Source organism: Molothrus ater, chromosome 23, assembly GCF_012460135.2.
Source record: "Molothrus ater isolate BHLD 08-10-18 breed brown headed cowbird chromosome 23, BPBGC_Mater_1.1, whole genome shotgun sequence".
Taxonomy (NCBI): Eukaryota; Metazoa; Chordata; class Aves; order Passeriformes; family Icteridae; genus Molothrus; species Molothrus ater.
This window is the reverse complement of record NC_050500.2, coordinates 8,115,343-8,125,225: the sequence shown is the minus strand read 5'-3', so window position 1 is coordinate 8,125,225 and position 9,883 is coordinate 8,115,343.

Sequence of the window (9,883 nt, the reverse complement as noted above, 5' to 3'; positions counted from 1 at the left end):
GAAAACTTGGCTGATTTTCTCCAAAAGTAAAGCTGCTGGCAATGAGGACCCTGGAAGTCCTTTAGAAATCCATGGCCACTTTTCTTCTGACACCCAGACCCTGGTGAAAGGACTTCATTTTCCCATGCATAAAAACCTCTCTTTGCAGCCATTTGCCCTAGCCAACAGCGCAGTGCCCAGTGAGAAATTTGCAAACTTTGCTGGATTCCTCCACAGCTAAAGCTGCCAGCAACTCGGAGCTTGCAAGTCCTTAGAGCCCCAAAGGCCACCTTTCATCTGACACCCAGACCCTGGGGACATGACTTCATTTTCCCCATGGAAAAATGGGGTCAGTTTGAGGCCACTCACCCTGGCCATCTGAATCGTTCCTGGTGGGAAATTTGCAAACTTGGCTGATTTTCTCCAAAAGTAAAGCTGCTGGCAACGAGGACCCTGCAACTCCTTAGGGCCCCAGATGCCACCTTTCATCTGATACACAGACCCTGGGCCAATGACTCCATTTTCCCCATGGAAAATGGCCTCCATTTCTGACCTCTCGCCCTGAGCAATAGGGTGTTGCCCAGCAAGAAATTTGCAATCTTTGCTGGATTTCTCCAAATATAAAGCTGCCAATAAGTAGTACCCTGCAAGTCCTTAGAACCGCAAAGGCCACTTTTCATCTGACACCCAAACCCTGGGGACATGACTCCATTTTCCCCATGGAAAATCGGATCAGTTTGAGGCCACTCGCCCTGGCCATCTGCATCGTTCCCGGTGTGAAATTTGCAAACTTGGCTGATTTTCTCAAAAACTAAAGCTGCTGGCAATGAGCACACTGGAAGTCCTTAGATCCTCTAAGTCCACCTTTCATCTGATACGCAGACCCTGGGGAAAGGACTTCTTTTTCCCCTGGGAAATGGCCTCCGTTTGCAGCCACTCACCCTGGCAGAAAGAGGGGAGACAAGCGAGAATTACCAAATCTTTGCTGGATTTTTCCAAAAGTAAAGCTGGCAGCAACTCAGATCCTGTAAGTACTTAGAGCCTCAAAGGCCACCTTGAACATAGAACTGAGACCCTGGGTAAAGGACATTTTTCCCATGGAAAATGGCCTTCATTTGTTGCCACCTGGCCTGGCAGGCAGGGCAGTGCCAAGCGAGCAATTTGCAATCTCTGCTGGATTCTTCCAAAACAAAAGCTGCCAGCAACTAGGAGCTTGCAAGTCCTTAGAGCCCCAGATGCCAACTTTCATCTGATAGCCAGACCCTGTGGAAAGGACTTCTTTTCCCCATGCAAAATAACTTCTCTTTGCAGCCATTTGCCCTGGCCAACAGGGCAGTGCCCAGTGAGAAATTTTTCAACTTTGCTGGATTCTTCCACAACTGAAGCTGCCAGCAACTAGGAGCTTGCAAGTCTTTAGAGCCCCAAAAGCCCCCTTTCATTGATACCATGAATCTGGGGAAAGGACTTCTTTTCCCCTGGGAATGGCCGCCTTTTGCAGCCATTCACCCTGGCAGAAAGAGGGGAGCCAAGCGAGAATTACCAAGTCTTTGCTGGATTCTTCCAAAAGAAAAGCTGGCAGCAACTAGGACCCTGTAAGTACTTAGAGCCTCAAAGGCCACCTTGAACATATTCCTCAGACCCTGGGCAGAAGACATTTTTTCCATGCAAAATGGCCTCCATTTGCAGCCATTTGCCCTGTCCAACAGCGCAGTGCCCAGTGAGAAATTTACAAATTTTGCTGGATTCTTCCAAAACTAAAGCTGCTGGCAACGAGGACCCTGCAAGTGCATAGAGCCCCAGATGCCACCTTTCATCTGATACCCAGACCCGGGGCCAATGACTTCATTTTCCCCAGGGAAAATGGATTCTATTTGTGGCCTCTTGCCCTAACCAAGAGGGTGGTGCCCAGCAAGACTTTTGCAATCTTGGCACGATTTCTCCAAATCTAAAGCTGCCAGTAAGTAGTACCCTGCAAGTCCTTAGAGCCCCAAAGGCCACCTTTCATTGATACTCAGACCCTGGGGACATGACTTCTTTTTCCCATGAAAAATGGTGTCTCTTTGGGGCCTCTTGCGTTGGTCGTCTGCATCGTTCCCGGTGTGAAATGTGCAAACTCGGCTGATTTTCTCCAAATCTAAAGCTGCCGCCAACGAGGACCCTGCAACTCCTTAGGGCCCCAAACATCACCTCTCTGCTGATTCCCAGATCATGGGGAAATTACTTCTTTTTCCCATAGAAATGGTATCCCTGCGCGGCCTTTTACCCTGGCAGAATTTGGGGTGCCAAGCAGGAAATTTGAAAATTCTGCTGGATTTCCATAAAAGTAAAGCTGCCAGCAACTAAGACCCTGCAAGTGCTTAGAGCCCCAGATGCCACCTTTAATCTGATACCCAGACCCAGGGCCAATGACTTCATTTTCCCCGTGGAAAATGGCCTCCATTTCTAGCCTCTTGCCGTAACCAATAGGCTGGTGCCCAGGAAGAAATTTGCAATCTTTCTTGAATTTCTTCAAATCTAAAGCTGCCAGTAAGTAGTACCCTGCAAGTCCTTAGAGCCCCAAAGTCCACCTTTCATCTGACACCCAGACCCTGGGGACATGACTTCTTTTTCCCATGGGAAATGGCCTCGGTTTGCATCCAGACACCCTGGCAGAAAGTGGGGAGCCAAGCTAGAATAATGCAATCTTTGCTTGATTTTTCCAAAAGAAAAGGTGGCAGCAACTAGGACCCTGTAAGTACTTAGAGACCCAATGGCCACCTTGAACATATTACTCAGACCCTGGATAAGGTCATTTTTCCCATGGAAAATGGCCTTCATTTCTGGCCACTTGGCCTGCCAAGCAGGGCAGTGCTTAAGCGAGAAATTTGCAAACTGTGCTAGATTCTTCCAAAACTAAAGCTGCCAGCAACTAGGACGCTGCAAGTCATTAGAACCCCAAACGCCACCATTCATCTGATACCTAGACCCTGGGAAAATGACTTCATTTTCCCTATGGAAAATACTCTTCGTTTGCGGCCGCGCGCCCTGACCAAGAGAGCTCTGCCCAGCAAGAAATTTGTAATCCCTTCTGGATTTCTCCAAATCTAAAACTGCCAGTAAGTTGTACCCTGCAAGTCCTTGGAGCCCCAAAGCCACCTTTCATCTGATACCCAGGCCCTGGGGAAAGGACTTCTTTTTCCCATGCAAAATTGCCTCCATTTGCAGCCATTTGCGCTGGCCAACAGGGCAGTTCCCAGTGAGAAATTTTTACACTTTTCTGGATTCCTCCACAACTAAAGCTGCCAGCAACTAGGAGCTTGCAAGTCCTTATAGCCCCAAAGGCCACCTTTCATTTGACATCTGTTTTTGGCCTCTTGCGCTGGCCGTCTGCATCGTTGCCTGTGTGAAATTTGCAAACTTGGCTGATTTTCTCCAAAACTAAAGCTGCTGCCAACGATGACCCTGCAACTCCTTAGGGCCCCGTTGGACGAGAATTGATTTAAAATGTCTAAATCTCAAGGGTAGTATGGCCCACACAGTCCCTATTTCCATGGCCTTTTAAATTCTGAATTGAGGTGGACTTTATTAATCCCACATGATTAAAAATAGCTTTTTTCATGCCTCATGACCTTTACAGAATTCAAAAAATTGACAATTCACATAGACACAACTGTTAAAAGAGGCTCTCCCTGGCTTGCATGCTGATCCAAACACACCCTTAGATGCTAATGGTATGCCAATTTCCATTGAGCATCTCTCCAGTGAAGGCCAATGGTCTTCACCCTCAATCCAAGCTACCACAATTCCTGTAGAAACACTCAAGAAAGTAAAGGAAGCCGCTGAGAAAGCATTCTTTTCCCTCCAACCTGAGGGGCCTTTTGAGCCCTACAGTAAGATTAAGCAGCTACCATCAGAGCCTTTTCTGAAATTTGTAGAATGGTTAACTAGAGCCATTGAAATCCAAGTTAAAAAAGAGAATGCAAGGGAAGAGGTTTTAGAGGAAATGGCATTTACAAATGCAAATGAACAGTGTCGAGCGGCAATTTTGAGTCTCCCTCTAGAACCTCCCCCTACACTAAAAGATATGCTTCTAGTCTGCAACAGGAAAGTGCCTCTGATGAGTGTTGCTGAAGACACCAGATCAAGGCTGCTGCCAAGACCACCACAGCGTGTCGGTGTTGCCAGCCCTGAGCCCATTCCCTCAGCACAGCTGTACCCTGAGCAGCAGCGAAGACCAGCAACGGTTGACCCCACAAATCCATGCCTGCTTTGCAATAACCTTAGGCATTGGAGTAGCCAGTGCCCCCTGAAAAAGCAATTTGATGAATTTAGAAATGGCACGGGAGGAGAATTACAAGCACTCCCAGGAGGTCAACAACAACAAAAAAACTAAAAGGGGAGCGCTGGCCTGCCAGGCATGCAGACACAAAAAGAGCAGGCCAAGGGAATAAGGGAACCAAAACAAACCAAGTGTGCGGTAATATTACTATTTATGTAAGTGAAGCAGATGCTTCAAAGACCCCGTCTGCTGGTCCACTGTTGAGAGTGAAAGAAAATAACCTTTGTTATGATTTAGGTGAACCTATGTTAACCACGTCTTCTGTCAATGAGCCTTACAGTTTGCAGCTGACAGGATCACTCCACCTGAAAGACACTGACTGGCATTTTGTCTCTGTCAATCCAGAACAGAAGGGTACTTGGCACCGAATTCGTTGTAAGTACATGGTCATTGGGGACACCAAACACACACCACATGAGATTGAAATTGTTCCAAGAATGACAACATCAGATCCTGAGCAATTCGTTCTTGGGCTGCACTGTTTCCACCCACCCCTGTTTCTTCCCAAAGGACAAATTGTTGCACAAGCTATCCCTGTGCCGTTTTTGCCTGAAGGCACCAAAAAACAAGGGCCCACAGTTGCCCGGGTCCAAGTTATTGGGAGAGACAAACCCAAATTATGGTGTAATGTTGGTGGGGGTGGGGAGTCAAAATGCATTGAGATTCTTGTAGACACAGGTGCAGACTGCACAGTGACCCCAGTACAAGACTGGCCTGCACATTGACCTTTGGAAAATGTTGCCGGTCACGTTCAAGGTGTAGGAGGCCTGCAATTGGTGAGACAATCCAAAAGCGTCATCCAAATCGAGGGACCAAACGGACAATTGGCAAATATCCGTCCATTTGTGTTAGATTATTCGGAACCTTTGTTAGGGAGAGATTCAATGGCCCAGTGGGGTGTCACAATTGATATTCCAGACTCTCCACAGCATTTTTGTACAGCGGCCATTGAACAACAGCGCCCCACCCAAAAACTGAAGTGGAAAACAGACAAACCAGTCTAGGTGAAATAGTGGCCGCTCAGTAAACAAAAAATGAAGGCGCTTGAGGAGCTAGTGGAAGAGCAACTTAAAAAGGGTCACATTGTGGAGACCAAGTCCCCGTGGAACTCTCCAGTGTTTGTCATTCAGAAAGCTGACAAAAAGAGATGGTGGCTCCTCCACAACCTCCGACAAATTAGTAATGTCATTGAAGATATGGGCTCTCCCCAACCTGGTATGCCATCCCCAACAATGCTTCCCCAGGATTGGAAATTAGCTGTTATTGATATAAAAGATTGTTTTTTCCATATTCCCCTACACCCTGACGACGCACCGCGTTTCGCATTCTCAGTCCCCACCATCAACATGGAAGCTCTTATGAAAAGGTACCATTGGACAGTTTTCCCTCAGGGCCTTAAGGTCTTGCCAGCAATCTGCCAGTGGTATGTCTCTTCCCTGCTTTCCCCAGTGTGTGCAGCCACAGAGAAGGCCATCATCTATCATTATATGGATGATATCCTTGTGTGTGCCCCCAATGATGATCTACTCACACATGCGCTTGACCTAACGATCGATGCATTGATTGTTGCAGGGTTCGAACTCCAGGAAAGAAAATTCAAAAGATGCCACCTTGGAAATATTTGAGCTTAGAAATTGGAAATAGGACCATTGCTCCTCAAAAACTAGAAATCAATCCAAGGATCAAGACCCTTGCGGATGTCCACAATTTGTGTGGGTCTTTGAATTGGGTAAGGCCATGGCTTGGTCTGACTAACAAAGACCTTGCCCCTCTTTTCAATTTATTGAAAGGGGGAGAGGACCCAGGTGCTTCTAGGTCTATTACCCCAGAGGCACGGAAAGCTCTAGAAAAGGTTCAGATTGCAATGTCCACAACACAGGCTAACCGATGTCAGCCTGACCTGTCGTTCAAATTTATCATCTTAGGTAAGTTGCCATACCTCCATGGAATCATTTTCCAGTGGGAGGAAAAACAAACACCTAAGGCAAAGGACACACCTAAAAAAGGGCCAGGAGAAGAGGGACCCTCTCTTCATCACAGAATGGGTTTTCCTCAGTCACAAAAGGTCCAAGAGAATGACAAAGTCTCAAGAGCTGGTAGCAGAACTGATCCAGAAAGCAAGGACTCGGATCAGAGAGTTAGCAGGATGTGACTTTAAGTGCATTCACATTCCAATTGAGTTAAAATTGGGTCAAAATACTATGCAAATATTGGAACAATCATTTCGAGAAAATGAAGTGTTGCAGTTTTCTCCTCATTCCTACTCAGGACAAATTTCTGTAGAGCGGCCTGTGCATAAAATTTCAAACAAGATGTTCAATTTACTCTGAAATTGAGAAGTGCTCAGAGTAGGAGACCTTTAAAAAAGGCTCTGAGTGTCTTTACAGAAGCATCCGGGAGGTCCCACAAGTCTGTTATGATTTGGAAGGATCCTCAAACCCAGTGGTGCGAGACGGACATTGCTGAGGTGGAAGGTTCACCTCAGGTTGCTGAATTGGCTGCTGTTGTTAGGGCTTTTGAAAGGTTCTCAGAACCATTCAATCTGATTACGGATTCTGCATATGTGGCAGGAGTAGTATCCAGGGCAGATCAAACAATACTGCAAGAAGTGTCTAATAACGCACTTCTCGAATTGCTCTCAAAACTTGTAAAGTTAGTCACTCGCTGGGAGCAACCATTTTATGTGATGCACGTCAGGTCACACACCGACTTGCCAGGGTTTATCGCTGAAGGCAACAGAAGGGCAGATGCCCTTGCTGCACCTGCAGTGATGGCCACACTTCCAAATGTTTTTGAACAGGCAAAAATCAGCCACCAGCTTTTCCACCAAAATGCACCTGGTCTGATTCATCAGTTTCACATCACTGGAGAACAGGCCAAAGCGATTGTGGACACATGCCCAAATTGCCAACAACATGCACTCCCTACAGTGAGTACGGGAGCAAACCCTAGGGGGTTGAACAGTTGTGAACTGTGGCAAACAGATGTTACACACATACAGTCATTTACACGGCAGAAATACGTTCACGTTAGTTTCTGGAGCGGTCTATGCTTCTGCCCACACAGGAGAGTCATCTAATGATGCCATTAAGCACCTCTTACAGGCTTTTTCTTTCATGGGCATCCCCAAGGAGTTGAAAACTGATAATGGGCCTGCCTACAAATCCAAGGAATTCGGGAGCTTCCTGCAGCAATGGGAAGTAGAGCACAAAACTGGCATCCCCTACTCCCCTACAGGTCAAGCCATTGTAGAAAGGACTCACCGTGATATTAAAAGAGTCCTGGACCAGCAACAACAGGTTCTGGAGCGGAACCTCCCCACATCCGGTTGTCCAGGGCGCTGTTCACAATCAATTTTCTGAATTGTTCCTTTGGCAGCCTGAACCCGCCCATCCTACGCCACTTTGGGGGGAGCAGTCATACGTTGATGAAAGAAAAGCCTCCGGTTTTAGTAAAGGACCCTGAGACCTGGAAGACGGTGAGACTTTAAAAATTGGTTACTTGGGGACGTACATATGCCTGTGTGTCCACCCCCTCTGAGTTAAAGTGGGTTCCTTCCAAATGGGTAAGGCCCTATGTTCCCAAGGTCTCAGAGAAATCGACAGAAGCGCCCCAGGTTGCCAATGCTGCCTGGAGAAGGAAACGCCGCACGCGTTCTCTGGAGGAAATTCCATTTAAGCCTCCTATCTGGAATAGTTTGTAATATATGTTCGTCTTAAGTTTCCTTTTACTGGTTTAGATCCCGCTGTTCATGTGCAGTCTCGAGACGCCATGAGACCGAGCCTGCTCCTCATCCTATTTGCGATCATTTCTCCAGCGATCTCCTGGATAGTCCCTCAGCCCAAAGCGAACGTATGGACCACCTTAGCCAGAGCCCTTGGACAAGATCACATTTGTCTCTCCACAGCAATGGCCTCTGATCCCCTCTCAACTTGCCTGGTGGGAGTTTGTGGGAAATCGGCGGAAGAAATGCGGCACACAATATGCGTGATCAGCAAGTCTCAAACTTTATTGATAGTTCACACATATTTATATTGGTGTTAATGAAGCTTATACATATTGCAAAGCTGAGCTCATTATTGGTTAATTACTTATCGGCCAACCATGCCTACTTCTATATTCTTATGGTTATTTTGTTACTACTTCTACATTCTTGTGGTTATTCTGCTGAAATTATCCTCATATTTTTGGCATAAGAGCCTCTCCTCTATCCAGTTGTTGCACCAAGGGCACAATGTCCTTGTCAGTTGTTGGACACTGACTGCTGAATCCTAGACTTGTCTCCTTCTAACTTAACCAACGGTATTATGTCGACATGACCTTTCTCAGCTAGCCAACTGTCCACAAAGCTCTCCACAGGAGTTCCCTTTAAATCCTCAGAGTTCCCAAATGAAATGTGGAATGCTTTAAAAGAAGTTAACTTACTTGCACCTTCTCCTGGCCCCTATCCTGCTGACAATCCTTTACTGTTTTGGTAGGAGTGGGCAAGAAAGTTACCAGTGCCAAAAAGGGAGCCACAAGAGTTCCATCTCTTAGGCTCCATGAATGCAACCTTTTGCATTCACTTTAAATTCAATTCCCGATTACCATATCAGGAAGTTAAACGAAACACCTATCCTGACCCTAGCAACCCACACTATACAGACAAAAACTGGTGTGAAAATTCAGTCCTAGTCATGCACTCATCAGGTGGTGATTATAAGCCTCATGAACTCCCAAAAGGTGTGTTTTTAATATGTGGAGACAGAGCATGGGCAGGTCTCCCTCCTTGTCTGCTCTGGGGTCCATGTACCTTTGGCAAGCTAAGCTTGTTAACCCCAAATCGAACAATCCTAATTCATTGGCAAACAAAAAACAACACACATACATTGGCTATCCAAAAAAGAGACCTAAGGCAATTAGACCCTGACTGTAATTCGGAAATTGTTCACTGGTCTAGACCTAAAGCCACCGCAATTACAGTCCTTCTGCCGTGGATCTCGGAAGTAAAAAGCATGGGAGAATTAGGCTGATTGGAATGCTGGGTTTCAAAACAGGCAAACCTTACTTCTACTGCCCTGAGTGACCTCTTATCAGATGAGGAAATTACCAGGCAAGCCACCATTCAGAATAGGGCAGCCATAGACTATCTGCTCCTTCTGCACAACCATCGCTGTGAAGAATTTGAAGGTCTCTGCTGCCTCAATTTGTCATCAAAGGCACAGAACATCCATGCCACGATCGACAAGATGAAAACCATGGTGAGCGACATCAAGCAAGAAACTGATGACTGGCTGAGTGGACTGTTCAAAGGCTGGGGACTCTCGGGCTGGGTGGGATCTATTCTGAAAACTGTAATTTTAGTATTGTTTATATTAGTTACTGTTGTTGTAGTTGTTAGCATTGTTTTTGGACTAGTCAAACGCATGGTTCTCAAGTTGATTTCAAGCTCATCTCCCCCTCCTGAAGTTTACCATTTGGAAGCCCTTAGTGCTCCAATGAATGACATGGAAGCCTCAGTGGAAAGCACTGAACGTCCTGTAGAGGAGGAACCGCTTTACCAACCATGGTTTGGCAAGCACTCTGCACCACAAACCCAGTCCTCTT